We start from the raw sequence: 18,891 nt of genomic DNA, 5'->3' as shown, positions 1-18,891 counted from the left end.
TGCTTCTAAAACTGCCCTGCATTTGAAGGATTTTATTTCTGCTTGTGGACTTGAGTCAGCTAATGCAGTTTAAGAAGTATGCCTTTGTTTCCTTTTTTTTTTTTTTTTTTTTTTTTAGTGAAAGCACAAATTTAGTGTTCTGGAAGTTAAGCTGGTGTGTTCACGGGGCTGGACACAGGAGAGATGGCAGACTGTGTTGGGAAGCGCTTACTCTCCTTGCAAGATACAGAGATTTAAAGGAAAGTGATACAATGTGTTGTCCTATATCATTATTAGAGCAGGTTTCAGTTATGAAATTAGATTCCCCTCCAAAGGCCTTTTAGCCCAGTAGGCCAAAGTCTATGGATAGTGATCAGTTTACCCTTTCAAAGGGTCCTAATATTGGAAGTATTAAGGTTATTTTTGAACCCAAGGGTGATACAAAACATAAAGTGAAGAAGGATCCATATGGGATCTCAATACTCTATGACATGTATTGTAGGCAGCCAGTTTGCATTACCTAACCATTTAATGCTACATTAGGAAAAAAAAAAAGAAAACAAAGCAAAACAAAAAACACCAGGCCAACACATTAGCTTAAATTAAACAATATTCCCTTGACGCTGTGCATGTTCTGCTCTCCAGACATTCATAGTATTAATTTCCCTGGGAGCAGCAGTATATTCAGAGGAGAAAACCAATCTCTCAACAAATGCTGACTCCTTAGGGTTGAACAGACTAAAGCTTGGTTGATGTGTACTGTGTTCTTGACTTAAATATCTTATATTAGAAGAACTTCACATGGCTTGAGATCCAGGAGGAGTTCTGCTTGCTCCAAGTGAAGATTAGGTACATTAACTTACGAGCAACGATGACATATCTTGGGACAGTGGTGTGGGTCCTTCCCTCCATCTCTGTGTCTGTTAGATTAGTGCTTCACTTCGTGGATGAGTCAGCTCCCCCTGGAGCTGCTACTGAACAACCACAGTTTACTGCTTGGCATAGGATACACTAGATCCGTGCTAGTTCTCCCACCTTTCTCTGCATGCTTATAAACTATGTGAGCAGCTGAGCTGTGCTGGAAGAACATCTGCTAACCTGCCTCTTGGGTAGAAGTAGCTGTAGCTCTCCCTGTTCATTAATTGGAGCCATATGCATCCTGCAGCAAGCACCATGTTCAGCTATAGCTGCTTCTACGGCTTTTGCTGTAGCTGATTTACTAGCTGAGGATCAGTCCCTCTTATCTCCATCTACCTGAGTTTGACTAAACCTCTGGAGTGCATTAATGAATGCAACAGTTTTTAATAGTTGTGAATGATTTAGACATATTAGGTGTCTTCAGACGCAATGTATGCAAAATTGCTGACAGTGCAAATCTTTCTGAACTGTTCTTACCGCTGGGTAAGTTATTATATATCTGAGAAACCTGACAGTTGCCATCCCTAGACCTGGGCTTTAGCCACAATAATTTATCACAAAACCAAAAGACAGTAGAATTTGTTCGTTTATTAGTGTGGCTGTAAAGCTTCCGTTTTATTTGCATGCAAAAGCTTTGGCTAATAACACTGGGTATTTCAGATACAGACATTTATTTGGAACAAGGTCTGTGAGATGTTCTCTTGCTGTGTCTTGTTTGTTTTAAATCTACTCCAGTCTTAGCTTTCTTCACTGTAGGCGGTAAAATATTTTTACACACACTTGCAAAAAGATCTGAGTATTTAATTTTTTTCCACTGTAATGGGACCATGTGTAAATTTGTGAATCAATTTCTTAATAACTAATGCACTGCAGACTAAAAAATCCCCATACTGAACTCCTCTCCAGCACTGCCTGACCTCCTTTGGAGACCAAGGGGTTGTCCTTCCTTCTTAATTGATCCCGGGGTCTGCTAGTTTTGCATCCTCCATCTGGTTTGACTGATCAGTGACACTTGTAAAGCTTTGACAATGATTTATGGTCACAGTAAGACCTCAGTCACACAGCTGATCTCCAGCTTTCAGTGCTATTCTTAAATGTACATGTTTCTTATTGAAGATGCCAACTTTTGAGGAATCCTGTTGTGCAGTTACCAGGGAGCTGTCAGAGCCCAGCTTTACACTGGGAGCTTATGCTGTGTCCTTTGAACAAGCGCAGAAGGCCRTATGGTTAGGGACAGAGCCTCTTGCATGCAGGTCGTGAAACCCAGCTAGTGTCTGACCACTCAGTGCCAGGTTCCCAAGTCCTAGATTTTCAAAGGAAGATATTAAGCTTTTCCAGGAAGGCTTTGCAGGGGGAGACGATATTTTTAAAGACAGAGTTTGTTCGGCTTTGCAAGAGTTCGATGATCCATTGCAGCTGTTCCTGCTCTACTCCATCATCTCAGATCAAATGAAAGACCATTGAAGACTTCGCTAAAGCCATAGTTTAAAAAGCCTGAGGCCTGAGAAGAAGGCTGAGAACCTAGGAGAGGTCTGAAAGCAATCAAGAGGGGTGGTACAAGTTTTACCAAAGCTATGGCCATAGGAGAAGAAATCCTTGCCAGAGCCAGCCAAACATCCGATCCCACGTTTTCCAGCAGGCTTAGGAGATTGTTTTGTTTCAAAAGTTATTTCTGCTTTTATGTGTGTGTGTGTGTGYGCGCGYGCGCGCGTGCGCTTTATGTTTTGCCTGCTAGGAATTGATTCTGTTTGCTACTGAAAAGAAAAAAAAAATAGGAAAATAATGTACTGGTTCCAGGGGGGAACTAAGTTTAAATCCTGGCTTTCATACTTAATGTTTTTGATGGATTATATGTCTACAAACCCTGATTCACATGTGTTACTTCAAGGTAGCTCGTGAGCAAGGACAGCTTGAATGCATTCCCTKTTAACAGGTGCTCCTATGCCACATCGCCTTCTCATCCAAACGCAGTCTTTACCATTGCTATCACAGCTACACTGTTGTGAGTTATGAAAATGCAACAATTCATGTTTTGACTTAGTAAGCCTCTGCAGGCTCAGTTCACAAGTGGATGTTCTTTATCCAGAGCTTGGTAACACCGAGTATTAACGTTCCACTTACGCAAGGTTTATAAAGAGGTAAAGGAATGTTAACAATTGGTCAGTGACTTTTAAAGACTTAATCGTGTAGAACATGAATTACTTTTACCCACTGGTAATACTTACGGCAATGTGTTTATGACCATTAATAACAACGTGTAGGGATGTGTTCTTAACATGTGATGTGTATAGCTRTCTTTAATAGGCTCACCTTCTTTTAGGAACCTTTTTCAAACCATTTAAACATGGAACTGTGACATGAAATGTGAGTTTAAATCATCTGCAGTCGAAATGGCCTCCTGGAATATGCCCTCAGACAAACTGAAATATTCTACTCTGTCAAACAGAGCTTTTAAAGAATTCCCCACTTCCTTTGGCTTTGAGGAAGGGAAGTTGTAAATTTGATTTTCAAGTTGTTCAGCTCTGGAACTTTTTAAACATTTACTTAAGGTTAAAAAAAAGTTTTAGTGTAGAGCTATCRTGATCACTTTTACATACACTTGCAAATGTGCTTTTCTTCCTTCTGAGTATGGAATGAGGAGCAGAGCAGATATATCATAAAATTAATATTTTCAAAGCTCTAGTGCCATAGTAAAAGTAAAAAAATAACCCTAGGCTTAAAAAAAAGCCCCCCAAAAGTATTTGCCAAGGAAAAAGGTTTCCATCCATTCAAGAGTCAACATTTGTTTTTCCCATTTATAGACCCCAATCACCAACTTTATCTGTTAGGTAATTATCTAATGATATTTAATTCAAGTGTAAAAAAAGCCCCAGAGGCTAAAAATAATGATAACCAAAAGAGAACATGCCTCTTGCAATTCCAGGAGGCATTATCCCAAGCAGCTGATTGACTCCTAACACAGCACTTTGATAACATTATAGGTCTGAAAGCTCCTTTCGTGGCAAATACCTTTCTGCCATTCTGAGATCCTCCATCCTTGCCACGGTACTTTGGGCTCTGTCTGCAAAGGGTTGTAAGCATAGAGTAATGCGCTTGGGGATTAGATTTTAAGTGKCTGCATAAGCTTCATTCATGCACTTCAGCACGTTCTTGCATCTTTTAGTTGCTTATGGAGGGAAGACTTGGCATCCTGCAGAACTGGGGATGTTTATGCATGTGCTTGACTTTGCTAAGTGAATTGTGCCTTCTATTTACTAGGATTAATTCAAAGCATGTGTAGCTCTTGCAGTATCAGAACTGAGTATGAGATAGATGTGTTGACTTTGTTAAAAAAGAAATCTCTTTTTTTCCCTCCACTTCTAGAATAATATTGTTTCCTGATGAGCTAGCAGCACCTTTGTTTCGCCTGAGTTCAGTGTATGGAATTTATACTGTTCTACTGATTTTTACCTGAACTAAAACATTTAGAATGCATCAGAGCTCATCTTGACACTACTCATCAGCAGAACTCCCAAAGCTGTTGGTTACTACCTTACCAAAAGATGGAGCAAACATGGATACTGTTTCTAGACAGTTCAATCAGAAGACTGGTAGCCCAGCTTTAGGTCTTCCTGCACCTTTTCTGAAGCTGCAGAAAGAGCTGTTCCAGAATAACAGAGACAATCAGTGAAAGCATTTCTTCTTTGAGTTTGGAGCTGTCTGTAGACTTGAGGGTTGGCAAAACTTTGCAAGTCTTTGGTTGTTGATGTCTACATCTTCCCCAAATGTTATGTTATCTCCTCTAAATAGACAAGTATTTACTTCTCAGTGGCATTTGAGCAGCTAAAAGCCTACTTTCTAGCTCTGAAAAGAAACAAAATGAGCTGGACCATTGAMTTTGCAAAGATAATGAACAGTAGGCAGGACTCTCTAACAGAAAAGGCCTTCCATAAAGTGTTTTGAGCAGGAATGACACAAAAATATCGTTCTGTCATGACACCTCACCTGCTGTATGTTGGTTACTTTACACTGCACTGTTATGTTTTCTGTGCTCCCTCTCAGATACTCAGAGSACATTAGGAGCTTAGGTGAGCAGAGCTGTGGGATTCAATAGGGTGTCCACTGCATCACTATTTACTTCTTACAGTGGCTACTATTAAAGCCTTGTCACAGAGCAAAATTTCACTGTGCTATACGCTGTACAAGCATAAATCAGGGTGATGGCCTCCATGCCAGTGGGTTTAGCCACAAGAGCTGTGGGTGGCAGAAAGCTACATGCAGACGGAGAAACACAAAGAAACGATTGTGCACCTGTGTTGGGTCTCCTGGACAGTGGTGGCGGCCCAACAGCTTGCTGGCTGGCCCTCAGAGAGGAGCTACTTGCATGCTTTTGTGTTTGCAAGGTCAAGGCCTTGCTTCTCAGCAGCARCTTTCACTCCCACCAGCTCTGCAAAGCCAGCTTCATGTGAGCGAGAACTCCCTCAAGGCTGTGCCAGTTCGTGCCTCTCCAAGAAACAGCACCAGCAAAGTTTTGATCATCAAACGCTCTCGTTTAATAATAATAGAGATGGAAAGAAGATTGTTCTGCTTGGGCAATGTTTGCTCTGACAGGGAGGATGTGATGAAATTTGCTATCTGATTTGCAAACTAAACGAAGTAGATCTGGAATTACTGAAAAAGAATAAATATGAATGGTCTGAATATAACCAGACTTAAAGCTGTTGTGCTGAGATCTCCCTTGCAATTGTGTATCTGGATACACAGGGCACATGCAGAAATAGAGCTGGGGAGGAAATAGCTTTCCCGTTCTGCAAATTTTTTCAGATTTCAAACTTTTTCTGTTTTGCAATAAGATGAAACAGATCTTCTGAAGTATTTTCATGGAAAAAAATGAGAGAGATTCCAAAATAAAAAATAGTTCAGAGATTCGATCACCTGGGACATAGAAAACTCATTTAAATCCCTCTTTTGCCTTAGACACACCAGGAATTTGAACCTATACTGTTTAAATACAAGGTGAATATTCAGTTTCTTAACCTATATAATACATTGGTCACCTTCTCCTRTTCAATCCTGTTGATCTTTAGTAACACAGGTATGTCCTGAGTGCATCATTTTTCAGCTGATGACAATTTCCACTAAAAGATGAGAGTTTATCCAATGTCAGGCTACAGCCTCTGCCTTGAGTCACTCATATTTTCAAAAAACAGTGATGCTTCTCTGCTCCGTAAACTAGTGTTCAAGTACTCACGCCATGGACCTCCAGCTATCTATTACCTTTTAAAATCAAAAGCAGTTTTATGACTGAGGCTACATAGCAGTGAACTGTATCTGAAGCAAATCAAAGGAGCCTGTTAGAGCAGAAGCATAAGAAAACTTGGTGGTGTCTTTTGGGGCATGCATTCTTATTTACATGCCCTCTCACATAGTATCTGAATAATAATATGAATTATACCTGAACTGTTCTCTACTGTGAGAGATATTTATCCTGCAAACACTGCTAGGAGTGTGAGACAGGAAATAGGAACCTATTTAAAGTCACAGATGATGAGCCTGACTGATTGTCCGGTGGATTGAGGTACCTTTGAGGTCCAGAGGAGAGCTGTAATTAGGAGGCAGATTTCTCATTGCCTCTTCGTTGTGTTTTGTGGTTTACAGTAGGGACAATGTGCGAGTACTTCTGTTACAAGCCTGTTCAGTCCAGAAGGAGCAAAAGGTAAGAGGGAATTTTTATTCCTGTAGAGCTCATTACTTCAAAATACCATTGGTTAAAGGACTAGACTGTGATTGGAGTTTTAAGAATTAAAAGGGCTCCTCTCCCTTCTCAGTACTAGCTTTGAGTTTGCAAAAGGCAACATTCTCTTTGCAGATAAGATGTCAAGGATAGAGGTCCCATTTGAGTTACTTCCTTTTATATGACATTGCTAATTTGATAGTTTGCTTTGAAAACAATATGCATTTTAACTTGATCCACACAGCAGTTAATGAGCTATAGGCATGCAAACCAAACAGGCCTGAATACCAAAACCAGACACCCCAGAGGAAAGCTCCCAGACTTGCAAGCTTGCAGAACCTATTTATTCCTCTGAAATGTAAATTCACRCTTTACCCTTCTATCCTTTCCCCATCTTATCTCCAGATGAGAGGTGTGTAAGGGCAGTGTGTGACCCTGTACGTGAAGAGTTAGATGTGGTTTCGGTAATTCATTATTCCTTTGCTAGCCCTCTGTAAAGATAATAATTGCACCCCTAAAGCACAGCCTGATCTGGTGGTACTTAATAAATGAGTCTTGGGTCATTTCCATAACTCGCTTTGGTTTTAATCCTCATCCAATTTCTAAGTCTGGTCTGAGTCTGAAACCTCAAGATTTTTTTGACTTTACCCATTGCCTAGTAACTTGATTAGCCAGGATTACTGGAAGACATTGGTTAAATATTCCAGCCCTTCTTGATGCAGAATACGTCATCAGAGGGAGAAGGGGAAGGAAAATAGCATGTCCTCTGGGATGAACATCTTACCTTGTCTGCTCCTAAAACATGGAGCTTGGAAAAGCTCTATTTTGAACCAGAACCCCAAATCCAGATAAATGGCAACTTGCTTCTGGCAGACTTTGAGTTCCTGCATTCCCAGRTGCTTCAGTGTCCTTAAGCACTTCAGGTTTGACTTTAGCATATAGAGAAATTCATCTTGACTACGTCAAAATGGCTCTGTTAGTTGCCTGTTTCATTGCAGACCCAGGAGTTGTTCAGCTACAGTCCTGAAGATTCAGGCAGTTACTTGAATTCTTCCAAGGCCCTCTTACATCATTGCCTCTGAATACAGGAGAAGAAAATTGATGTCCATTTTAGAGACCCTATGCGCCCTAGCATATTACAAAGTATTGTTAGTGTGACAGAGCACCAGCCATATGTCTTCCAAAGCAGATCAGCCAGCCCTAGGTCATTTTAACCTGTGTCCTTCATTAATTGTTGTTTGTGGATTGGATTTTTATTTGCCCATTTCTCTGTGGGTTATGAGAATTGGCTGGTATCTCAGGCCCATTTCAGTATGTGTCTGGCTCTCTATTCCACAATCCAGATGTTTTTTTACCATAGGCATTTTACAAAAACCTAAAATAAATAAATACACAGTCCTATCCCTTCACCTCTCCTGGGATTAAATATTCCCAGTGTGTTATTAAGGCTGATGCATGTTTTCTTTCTCTTAAACAGCAGCAACAGCACACAGTAAATTCACACAGATACCATTGCAGTCTTCTACATACCAGTGCCTTGAGAACCACAGCTGTAACCCGGCCTAGAGACTGCATCCTTCCTTCCAGGGACCCTGCCCCAGTGAGCTGCTCAGCAGCTGGTGGAGGGGGCCTATGGGCCAGTAATGAAACCGCTGTGCTGCCATCCTCAGCCAGGCTGGACATGCATCACACAAAGTAAGCACGATCATCGCCCCTTCCTCTGTATCCTCTTGCCACCACCGATGATAGCTGATATTTACTGGCACGATGATTTGTAGCTGCATCAGTGGAACTTTAAAACAAGCACTTCGCTGGCAGATTTATTTGAAATACGGAGTGGTTTTATAATGGGAAAAATAAACCAAGAGATCTTACGTTTCCTTTCTGTTGTTGTTTATAATCACAGTCGACAGAAACGTCATCTTGTAATGCTTCATCCACTTGTATTACCATATGATTATTTTTAACAGCAGTAAGGACAGCAGAAGAGGTTCTGTGATTGTTACATTTTGGAACCTCTTCCTATTTTGAAAAGGAGTGTAGTCCAGAACCAAACTGTATGGCTTTAACTCAGGCCAGTATCATTTCATTGCCAGCATTTGTTATTGCCTGACAGTTCTACATCTATAATTAAAGTAGCCTGGGAGCTGCTCCRTGTTCTCAGGGAATTAATGGTGCAGGGTTCTGCCATGCTTCCACTGTTTTGCTGCCCTCTCCTGTTGTGCCCTCTGAGTCAGTAAGGGACTAGGCTCACTTCGTCTTTTTCCCCAGTGGTGAGTTGTTTTGCAGCAGCTGTGGCTAGAGATGAGAATATAGTCCAAGATCATCATATGCGTATTGCCTCTGCTGTAGGGGCAAGGCTGAAAAAGTTCCAGGAACAGTCTTTTTAATTTTTTATGTTAGAAAGTCACAGAAATTAAGTATTGTGGTTAATACTGATGGATGCATGATCAGAGCTATCCGCTTATATAAGGGGGATGGTTTACTGTCATGGCATAACAACCCTCTCCATGGGTGACCTCTRGGCTTGATGGTTTAGAGTCAGGTTCATCCATACATTGCTCCACTGGCTGCAGTACCACCTGAATCCCAGTCTTGCCTTCCAAAGAGCCTCTGCTGCAACCATTGATGACATTTGGGCTCTTGATACCAAATGTGAGCTACATAATGTGATTGAAACCCAGGGGTTAGCAAAAGGCCTGACACCATAAATTTGGAATACAGTAATATTGAATCAGGCACTCAATCTTGATTTTTTTCTTCTGTGTTTCATTTACTGAGACTAATGACCATGGTACTAATTAGTGCTAGTGGAAGAAAAGATTTTAAATGCAAACTTGACCACAAAGAATAGATTGAGATTTCCCAAGTGAATTTAAAAAAAGCCAGCTAGTATAAATCAGTTGTTGGAAAGTTTGGCTAAGTTAGTTAATTGTGGATTGCTTTGAAGTCAGTGGATGTAAACAAACATATATACGTAATTATTTACCACGATGTTATTTAGGAATTTGTATGTGACAAAACACCAAGCTATTCAAAACACATTTCTTCCACTTCATTGTTGTTTATAAATATCTCCTAGAGTTCCCAGGAAAATAATAACCCTATCATAGAAAGCATTATGAACTGCATCATGGAAGCAATGCACTGGTTAGTGAGCTAGGTATGACACAGGAGAGGAACAGGTATGACAAAATGGAGTTGCCGAGTTAGTGAATTACAGAACCACTAATGGTTCTTGTTCCCACGAGTGTCCTTCTGGTGAATTAAAGCTGAGAAATCCTTCTCATGGCTGCATTTACAGGCATAGGCAGCCTTGGAGTTTTGGCCTGTTGGCTAGCATCACCTTGGGAAGCTGGTCATTTTGCAGAGACAGTCGTTCTTGAGAATTCAAAGAGAAGAATTGGCTGGTGTGCTTTGAAATCTCCGCTTGAGGGAAACTGTTCCCAGAACTTTAGGGATTTGTGTTGCCCCTGAAAACTGTGGATGGTACCTGATTTTACTGTGCTATGAGAGTCATTTCAACTGGATTTGCTGCTTTATGCAAGCCAGTTTGCTCCTTTGCAGCTATTGCTAGCACACAGTCACCTACACGGGAGGCTGATTAGTGTTTCTTGCTTCAGGCAACTCTGTGGTTCTGCATTTCTTACACACCTGKCAATTATCAACAGCAGCATCCCTCTATCTGCAATGGCTTTTCATGTTTTGTATAAAAAACCTATTCTTAAATTACACCACCCACCCACCCTAGAATAGAAATAAGATCAGTGCATTATCTGTATTCTGGAGAAACGATAAAGTCTCCAGTGATACAGAACAGCCACAGGCCTGTGACACTACTGCACCAGACAGCCATGACTGGAGTATCCTTATTGGACAAGCAAGAAAACAGAAGAAGACAATTAAGGGACTCTGGAATAAATTGCCCCCATAGGAACTGACGAAGTGATGGTGACTCTGCCAGCGTAAAAGCTGGTCCACTGAAATTCATCTAAAATSTAGTAGTTATCAAATTAAAAACTACTGAAGGTATATTTTCACTTGCAGTTGATAAGCAGAAGCATACTCTTACTAATTATCGCCACTGAAAAGTTTGTTTGGAATAAAGAGATAAGCTTTCATAAATCTGAGAGCACATGTAGTATGATTGACATTTGCCCTTAGCTGGTTTTAATTGTAGCATACAGGGCTGGATCACTTGGAAGATGCTTTGGATAGGGAGGGACAAACTGTGCAGAACTAATGATACAAGGGGAAAACTAAGCTTTGCCAGAAGAAAATACATACTAAGGCTTATTTTTTCTTTGCACTAAGGCTAATGGGAGCTTACAGTTTGCTTCAGCAAGAAATACACCAGAGTTAATGTGCTCTATTCTGATTCCACTTAGAGACATCGCTAGAGATCCAAGGTAAGATAGTCCTGTTTCAGATAAGGATAGGAAACATAAAARAGCAATTTCTAACAAAGAAAATTCAGAAATGGCTTTTGGATCTGAAATCCTGAATTCCTCCCCATTGCCCCCATGTTTTCACTGTGAGCTTCAGGATAGGATAGGAGGAACAAATAGACTGGACTCAGGTCTGTCTTCAATACAGACAAATAGACCTCTTCTATTTCTAACTGAACCTTCCAGCCCCAAAGCACTTCCCAGCTGACAAATGAATCGGCTTGCGTGCATGCACAGTGCAGGCTGTAAGCAGTTGCCAGGGGCTGTCGAGCRTTGTTAAAAGGACATTTTGGCAGAACTTTTATTCTTCCATCCAGTGCCACCCCAAATAGATCCATAATAAGYCATTTTTGCTGTGTGTCATTTGAAGGCTTTGCCTCAGCAGACTGCACAAATCCATTTCAGTYGCAAGCTGTGAGTGACAGTATGGGCCCCGAGTTGTGATTCCAGGGAGCCTGGTTTGCTGTCGCCTCAGTTAGGCGTTTCCAGCACTGGCATAAGCTACAGCAACATCTCTGGTGAGCAGATCTGAAAACTGCACCTCCAGCAGCTCTCTGGAAGTGCACCAGGTTTTCCAAGCACTACCTTTAGGTCTGATATGAGGGGGAGGACTACTRGAGTGTAGATAGAAAGAGCTACTCTCTTAATAATGATCTCTAAGTGGCAGATCACAGTTTTCTCATTCCTTCATGATTTCAATGCTTACTTTCTTCTCTGGGACAAAAGAAGCAGCAGCTTGTAAATTGACCATTTGAAAGGAAAAAAAAGGAGAAAACAGATTAAAAAATGTAGATTGGGAAACTTGAAACACTGTTTCARATGTTTTGAAATATCTTACTTTGATTTAAAAGTTTTACAAACTTGTTTTAGTGAAAATAATCATAACCATTTCTCAAGTAAATTACTTGAGTTCYAGATGGAAAAGAAATTTCAGTTTGAAAAACTGAAAAGAGGAAATTCAAAAATTTTGTTTCAATCAAAGAAATTAAGGAAAGATTTGAAACCAGAGGAGGAATGTAATAAATTTTTTCCATTATGTTCCTGTAGATGCCAAATTTCTTAAATTTTTAACCTGAGGGAAACATGCTAAATATATGCCATCTCAACCAGACATACAAATATCTAACTTTTAAATGAAAATTTCTTATAACCTGAAATAGGAGAAAGAAAGAGGATGCTGGCTAGCAAGCAGAACATTCCTGTTTTATCAGGGAGGAGAAAAGCCCTGAAAAATGCCTCCAACAAATGACACTTGTTAAGCTTTTATCTGCAATAGGAAACATTGTACATTTTAAACAGGGTGTAATTGTAATGACATAATGACAATTATTGGTGGAGGAAAAACATATAAGTGCAACATGGGGAGAATAAGATTTCTCCAAAACTTTAACGTGGTTGTGACCTGCAGATTCATCACCAACTCCTATGGTAAGATACAGACCTCGCTTCATTTTCACTAAAGTGGATCTGAAAAATTGATCCATCCTGCAAAGTTTATTCCACTTACAATGAAAAGTGCTCATCCTGAGTGAGTAAGAGCTGGATCTAACCTTAAAGTGAGCTGCCACATATGCTTATTACTGCCCTGAAATACAGAGCACTATTGTATTGTTATATATAAAGTAAAACCATGGCTCCCACCAATGGTCTGGATGGTGGTATGATAACCATGCTCTGTAGACCTGTTAAGACCAATATTGCTTTTATTACARCTCCAGTGTTTTTGTCTTGAATTAGCTTCTCAACTCTTCTGCTTTTAATAGTAACACCAATACATGTGTCTTATATCAGGGAAATACCCTATTGTTTCCATTCAGTGGTGGTGTTTGCAAATAAAAACAGTTCTGTCTTGGTTTGCGTTATGGATTTAAACAATTTAATGGGACTAATTAGGAACTGTTTCTCATTTCTATTTCCACTAGGAATCACAGCCATCTATCTGACAGGTCAGCCTGAAGAAGATAAAAGAGATCCCTCATCATGAACTAAAAGCACTGGAACAATATACATCATGTTCAGTCTGGAAGGTAAAGTTAAGACATAGCTTAAACAGCTACTGACAAATGTTTTTTACAATGTACAAATTTCATCAGTCCTACCAAACTTGAGAATTTGATCCTTCTGTGACTCCTAGTAAACTTAAGTGCAGTGAAACTACAGTGCTCTGGTTACTCCTTTTGCCTCTTCTATAACTTCCTTGTGTGTCATCTCCACACAGGGAAAGAAACACTCAAATTTAACTTAACACCCCCTAAAATAACCTCCAAGACCAAAAAAGGAAGAAAAATCATCTCCATCACAAGAATTTTTTCAGGAAGAAGGCTTTAGCATGTATCAGTATTTCTGAATGATATTCAACTGATCTCCTGTTCGGAAAGGAGAGCTACATTTTAATAGATTCATTGATTTTTTTCCCCTTGCTTCTGTATATTTAATGACAACGGATAAACAGGTAGATTTGATGCCTGGGTGAGCGAATGCTGATGGAACTTGCCCAGTTCAAAGGGAGGAGTTAATTTTTTTTTCTTTCCAATGCTCCTTCATACATCATATGACAAAAATGGCCACATCTGTTCAGTGACTAATATAAAGGGAATATCCCATGCGTGTAAGCGGCACAAGCCTGCCTTACACTCAACCTTTCTGACATTTTTTTGAGGGCTGGTTATGCAAGAAATAAATGGGGACAAATAACTTTTAGTTAGCTTTGAAAGCGGCAATTTGGCTTGGAACAATATCCAACATCAAAATAATAATGAGTGCATGTTATTGCTGACAGTCCTGGAGACAAGAATTCGCTGTGGGTCCAAAGCCAGCTTCTGAAGTCCTCTCGCCTTCATATGTTAGCTCTTACATATGGAAAACCCTCGGCACAAGGGGTGGAATAAAGCAGTGGGAATGCTTTGTGAGACTAAATGCCTTGAGATTTGGCTTCAGGCCTAGCCTCATAAACAGCAATGAGGACACTGATAGCACCCTTCACTGTTTGCTCTAGTGCTGATCCTGTGGTCATGTGGGGAAAGAGCGGGGTAGGGAAAGGAGTACGTCAAGGCTGGAAGTGCCAGTAAAGCACCAGGCATTTGCCTTTGCAATCCATATGCTAGTTCTGTAGCACCTCCCCATAGGCCACCGAGCAGTCATCTGAAGTGAACAAGGTTTGGTCTCTGCCATCTATGTTTAATGATGAAGAACTCAGGGAACAACTTAATAAATAAATCTTGTCAGTAGCCCTAGCAGTCCTTGGAGCTTTACAATCCTTTGAAACGGTTGTACAATAAAGAAGAAAATAAGAATGTATTGAAAATGACTATTTTGTCAACAAAAGGCTGGGGAATAAATCAGAGAAAAACCTGTACTGAAAGTAATGTATCTGCTAGGTTTGGCTGTTCTTTTGGATTTTTTTTCTTTGTCTTTTTTTTCTGTTCTCAAACTGTTCATCCGAAAATCGTCCAGAGCTTCAAATAGTGTATGATAGCAACATGCCGTTAAAGTTTATGAAGCGATGTCACCAGCGGAGCACTGTTGTTTACACTAGTTGAAATGTTGGCCTTGTGTACATTTTTATGGCCTTCTTCATTATTCTTAATTGTTCGATGAAAAGAGTGTATTTCTTCCTTTATGTAAGTCACATGGTATGTCTTTTGTTCTCTTTTTAGACAAATTAAAATTCAGACCAGAAGTAATCACTGGCATAGCAGATCTCTTGGGACAGGCAGGGGAGTAGTCCAGAGAGAGAGAGAGAACGGTTAAATGGGTTTAGGTTATAGCTGGGTAATCTGCACATGAGTCACCATCCATTGCTCAGAGAATAGGATTGCTGRAGTCCATCTCCACCAGCTTCTCCCCTGGAGCACTGGGGTCACAGCTGGCCTGTGAACTCAGGGATCGTAGGGTGGTGCTGGTGGTGTTATWGTAAGAGCGGAAGACAATGGTTTGGTTCTAGGATATTTTTAGAGCTGTAAATGTAAATGTGTCCGCTTCCAAAATTGGGACAAAAAGTCTAGCGCTAAAAAATTTACTCAGTTCAGAATTTTAACAAACCTCTGAAACACAGAGCTTTAGTATTGGGAAAAGTCTGTGACTTCTTTTTCTATAGGCGGGTTTAATGTTCTACCCTGGAAGTTCTTTTGACCCCCCAGATAGAGCTCTTGCAAGTGACAGTGTTTAAATGCAATGTTTTGTAAATAATGGTCTGCATTTCTGGACTAGTTTAGAAAGGGGGGAGTCTYCATAGCTGACTGTTTCCCATTAAGAATTTTGATTTTTGACAAGCTATTTTTAACAGCCTACAATCAGCAGTAATGATTATCAACTACAAGATCAGTTGTAGATAAAGCAACTATTTTGTTCACGTGTTAGCCTTTGACTGAAGCTGTATCTCACTTCTTACTGATCAACGCCATGGATTTATCATGCTTAGATAATCCTTTGAAGCATGCAGGCAGTCTTTACCACGTCAGTGGAAAGAGGACGGTAATATTGTGAATGGCAGGGTTCCAGTTCTTCATAACTGAAGCCGTGGGATGATCATCTTTTGTTTAAATGTCAGAGGATCGTAGATGTCAGAGACGAGAAATGGCCTTTTAGATCATCAAATGTGCATCACAGCATGGAAGTCATAGAAGTCTAGGGCTAGATTCACGTTGTGTGAACATCAGTGCGATACCGTTGGGAGTTAGTCCAAATTAGCAGTTCTAAATGAGCCCAGCCAAACCCAATTGATGGAGGGGCACATTGCATGATATACTCAATTAAGAATTTTATTGAGTAACACATATGACCATATTTTATATTTCATAGTTAAAGTGACTTGAACTATGTAAGGAATTAAGATGGAGAAACATTGGGAGGCCAAGATAATTAAAATTGTTTAAAGCATAGGCAATGAACCATAACCTGGGTAAAAAACATTTCCCGATAGCTGTTACAATACAACCAGCTGTACTCTGATTCATTCATACTGATTAGCTATTACACTGAAAACAGCTTTAAGATCAATGCAACTGCTTATGAAGGAAAAGACTACTTTTGGTACAAACCATCATAGCTCTATTGACAGCAAAARTCTCATAGAATCATAGAATCAGTAAGGTTGGAAGGGACCTCTGGAGATCATCTAGTCCAACCYCCCTGCTCAGCAGGGTCACCTAGAGCATGTTAGACAGGGCTGCATCCAGGTGGACCTTGAAGATCTCCAGAGAAGGAGACTCCACAACCTCTCTGGGCAACCTGTTCCAGTGCTCCGTCACTCTCACAGGGAAGAAATTCCCCCTCACGGTCAGGTGGAACTTCCCGTGCTTCAATTTCTGCCCATTGCCTCTTGTCCTGTCACATGGGACAACTGAAAAGAGTTTGGCCCCGTCCCCTTGACACCCTCCCTTCAGATACTTATCCACATTGATAAGATCCCCCCTSAGTCTKCTCTTCCCCAGGCTAAAGAGGCCCAGCTCTTACAGCCGTTCCTTGTAGGGCAGATGCTCCAGCCCTCTGATCATCTTCATAGCCCTATGCTGGACTCTCTCCAGTAGCTCCATGTCTCTCTTGTACTGGGGAGCCCAGAACTGGACACAGTACTCGAGATGAGGCCTCACCAGAGCTGAGTAGAGGGGCAGGATCACCTCCCTCGACCTGCTGGCAGTAGTCTTCCTAATGCATCCCAGGAGACCATTGGCTTTCTTGGCCCCAAGGGCACATTGCTGGCTCATGGTCAACGTGTCATCCACCAGCACTCCCAGGTCCTTCTCTGCAGAGCTGCTCTCCAGCAGGTCGGCCCCCAGCTTGTACTGGTGCCTAGGGTTATTTCTCCCTAGGTGCAGGACTCTGCACTTGCCCTTGTTGAACCTCAGGAGGTTCCTCTCYGCCCAGCTCTCCAGCCTGTCCAGGTCTCTCTGAACGTCAGCACAGCCCTCAGGTGTATCAGCCACTCCTCCCAGCTGGGTATCATCAGCAAACTTGCTGAGGAGGCACTCTGTCCCCTCATCCAGGTCACTGAGGAAGAAGTTGAACAGATGGGACCCAGTACTTACCCCTGGGGGATGCTGCTAGCTACAGGCCTCCAACTGGACTCCACGCCACTGCTGACAACCCTCTGAGCTCTGCCTTTCAGCCAGTTCTCAATCCACCTCGCTGTCCACTCGTCTAACCCACACTTGCTGAGCTWATCTAGGAGGATATTATGGCAGAAAGTGTCAAAAGCCTTGCTGAAGTCAAGGTACACAGCGTCCACTGCTCTCCCCTCATCTACYCAGCCAGTCATTCCATCAGAGAAGGCTATCAGATTRGTTAAGCAGGATTTCCTCTTGGTGAATCCATGCTGGCTACTCCTGATCACCTTCTTATCCTCCATATGCCTGTAGATGACATCCAGAATGAGCTGTTCGATCACCTTTCCAGGGATGGAGGTGAGGYTGACTGGCCTATAGTTGCCTGGGTCCTCCTTCTTGCCCTTTTTGAAGACTGGAGTGACACTGGCTTTCTTCCAGTCCTCAGGCACCTCTCCAGTTCTCCATGACTTTTCAAAGATGATGGAGAGCGGCCTGGCAGCAACATCCCCCAGCTCCCTCAATACCCGTGGGTGCATCCCATCAGGGCCCATGGATTTGTGGATGTCTAGCCTGCCCAGAAGGTCTCTAATCCTATCCTCCTCAACCAAAGGAAAGTCTTCCCTTCTCCAGACTTCCTCCCTCATGTCCARGCTCTGGGATTCGTGAGGGCTGCCCTTAGCAGTGAAGACTGAAGCAAAGAAGGCATTCAGTAATTCTGCCTTCTCCGTATCCCTTGTCACCAGGGCCCCCACCCCATTCAGTAGTGGGCCCATGTTTTCCCTAGTCCTCCTCCTGCTGCAGATGTATTTGAAGAAGCCCTTCCTGTTGTCCTTGACATCCCTTGCCAGACTCAATTCCAGCTGGGCCTTAGCCTTCCTCGCAGCATCTCTGYATACTCTGACTGCATTCCTATAACTCTCCCAAGTAGCCTGTCTCCTTTTCCACATTCTGGGTATTTTCTTCTTCTGTCTGAATCTTACCAGGAGCTCCTTGCTCACCCGTGCAGGTCTTCTGCCTTTTTTGCTGCACTTCTTACTCATAGGGATGCACCAGTCTTGAGCTTGGAGGAAGTGATGTTTGAATACAGACCAGCCCTCCTGGACCCCCCTTCTTTCTAGCCCTTTAACCCATGAGATTCCACTGATTAGGTCTCCGAAGAGCACAAAGTCCGCTCTCCTGAAGTCCAGGATTGCAGTCCGGCTTGTTGCCTTGCTTCTTTCCTGGAGGATCCTGAACTCCACCATCTCAAAATGGTGGACTATGGTGTCCACCTGGACCAGCTGAGAATCCGGCAAGTAGTTATTTAATATTATTACTAATATGTGACCTGAAATAACACCATTACTCCTTTTCTTCTTAATCTTGCTAATTATGACCCAAGTATACATCTACATCCTTGTTTTGTTAGGTGTGGTCAACAAGTTTACTATCTAGATTCTGAGGCTAAATTGGCTTGAGCCTTAAAACAGCACTTTGAGGATACAGAGTACTCCTGTCCCTATTTTAGAGATGGCAAAATAAGCCCTGGAGAGTTTCACTGACTTGCTTTGTGAGTTCTCTGGCAGAGCGGGAGAGAAAAGTTATTCTTCCTAACACCTCGGTTTACCCACCAGATTAGCTTCTCTCCCTTTCCATTACTGCATTTTTTTCCTTTTTTTTTCCATGGGTTAAATTTATTTCATTTTTTTCATTTTGTGTTCTTTTATAAATGTGCTTTGGCAGGAGTTGTGATTTTTTGGTTAGTAATCCACTTATTCTGTGGTTTAGAAAATATCTCAAATAACAACTT

Source organism: Rhea americana, unplaced genomic scaffold, assembly GCF_003343005.1.
Source record: "Rhea americana isolate MKP2758 unplaced genomic scaffold, rheAme1 scaffold_171, whole genome shotgun sequence".
Lineage (NCBI taxonomy): Eukaryota > Metazoa > Chordata > Aves > Rheiformes > Rheidae > Rhea > Rhea americana.
Note: the sequence above shows the minus strand (reverse complement) of the source record.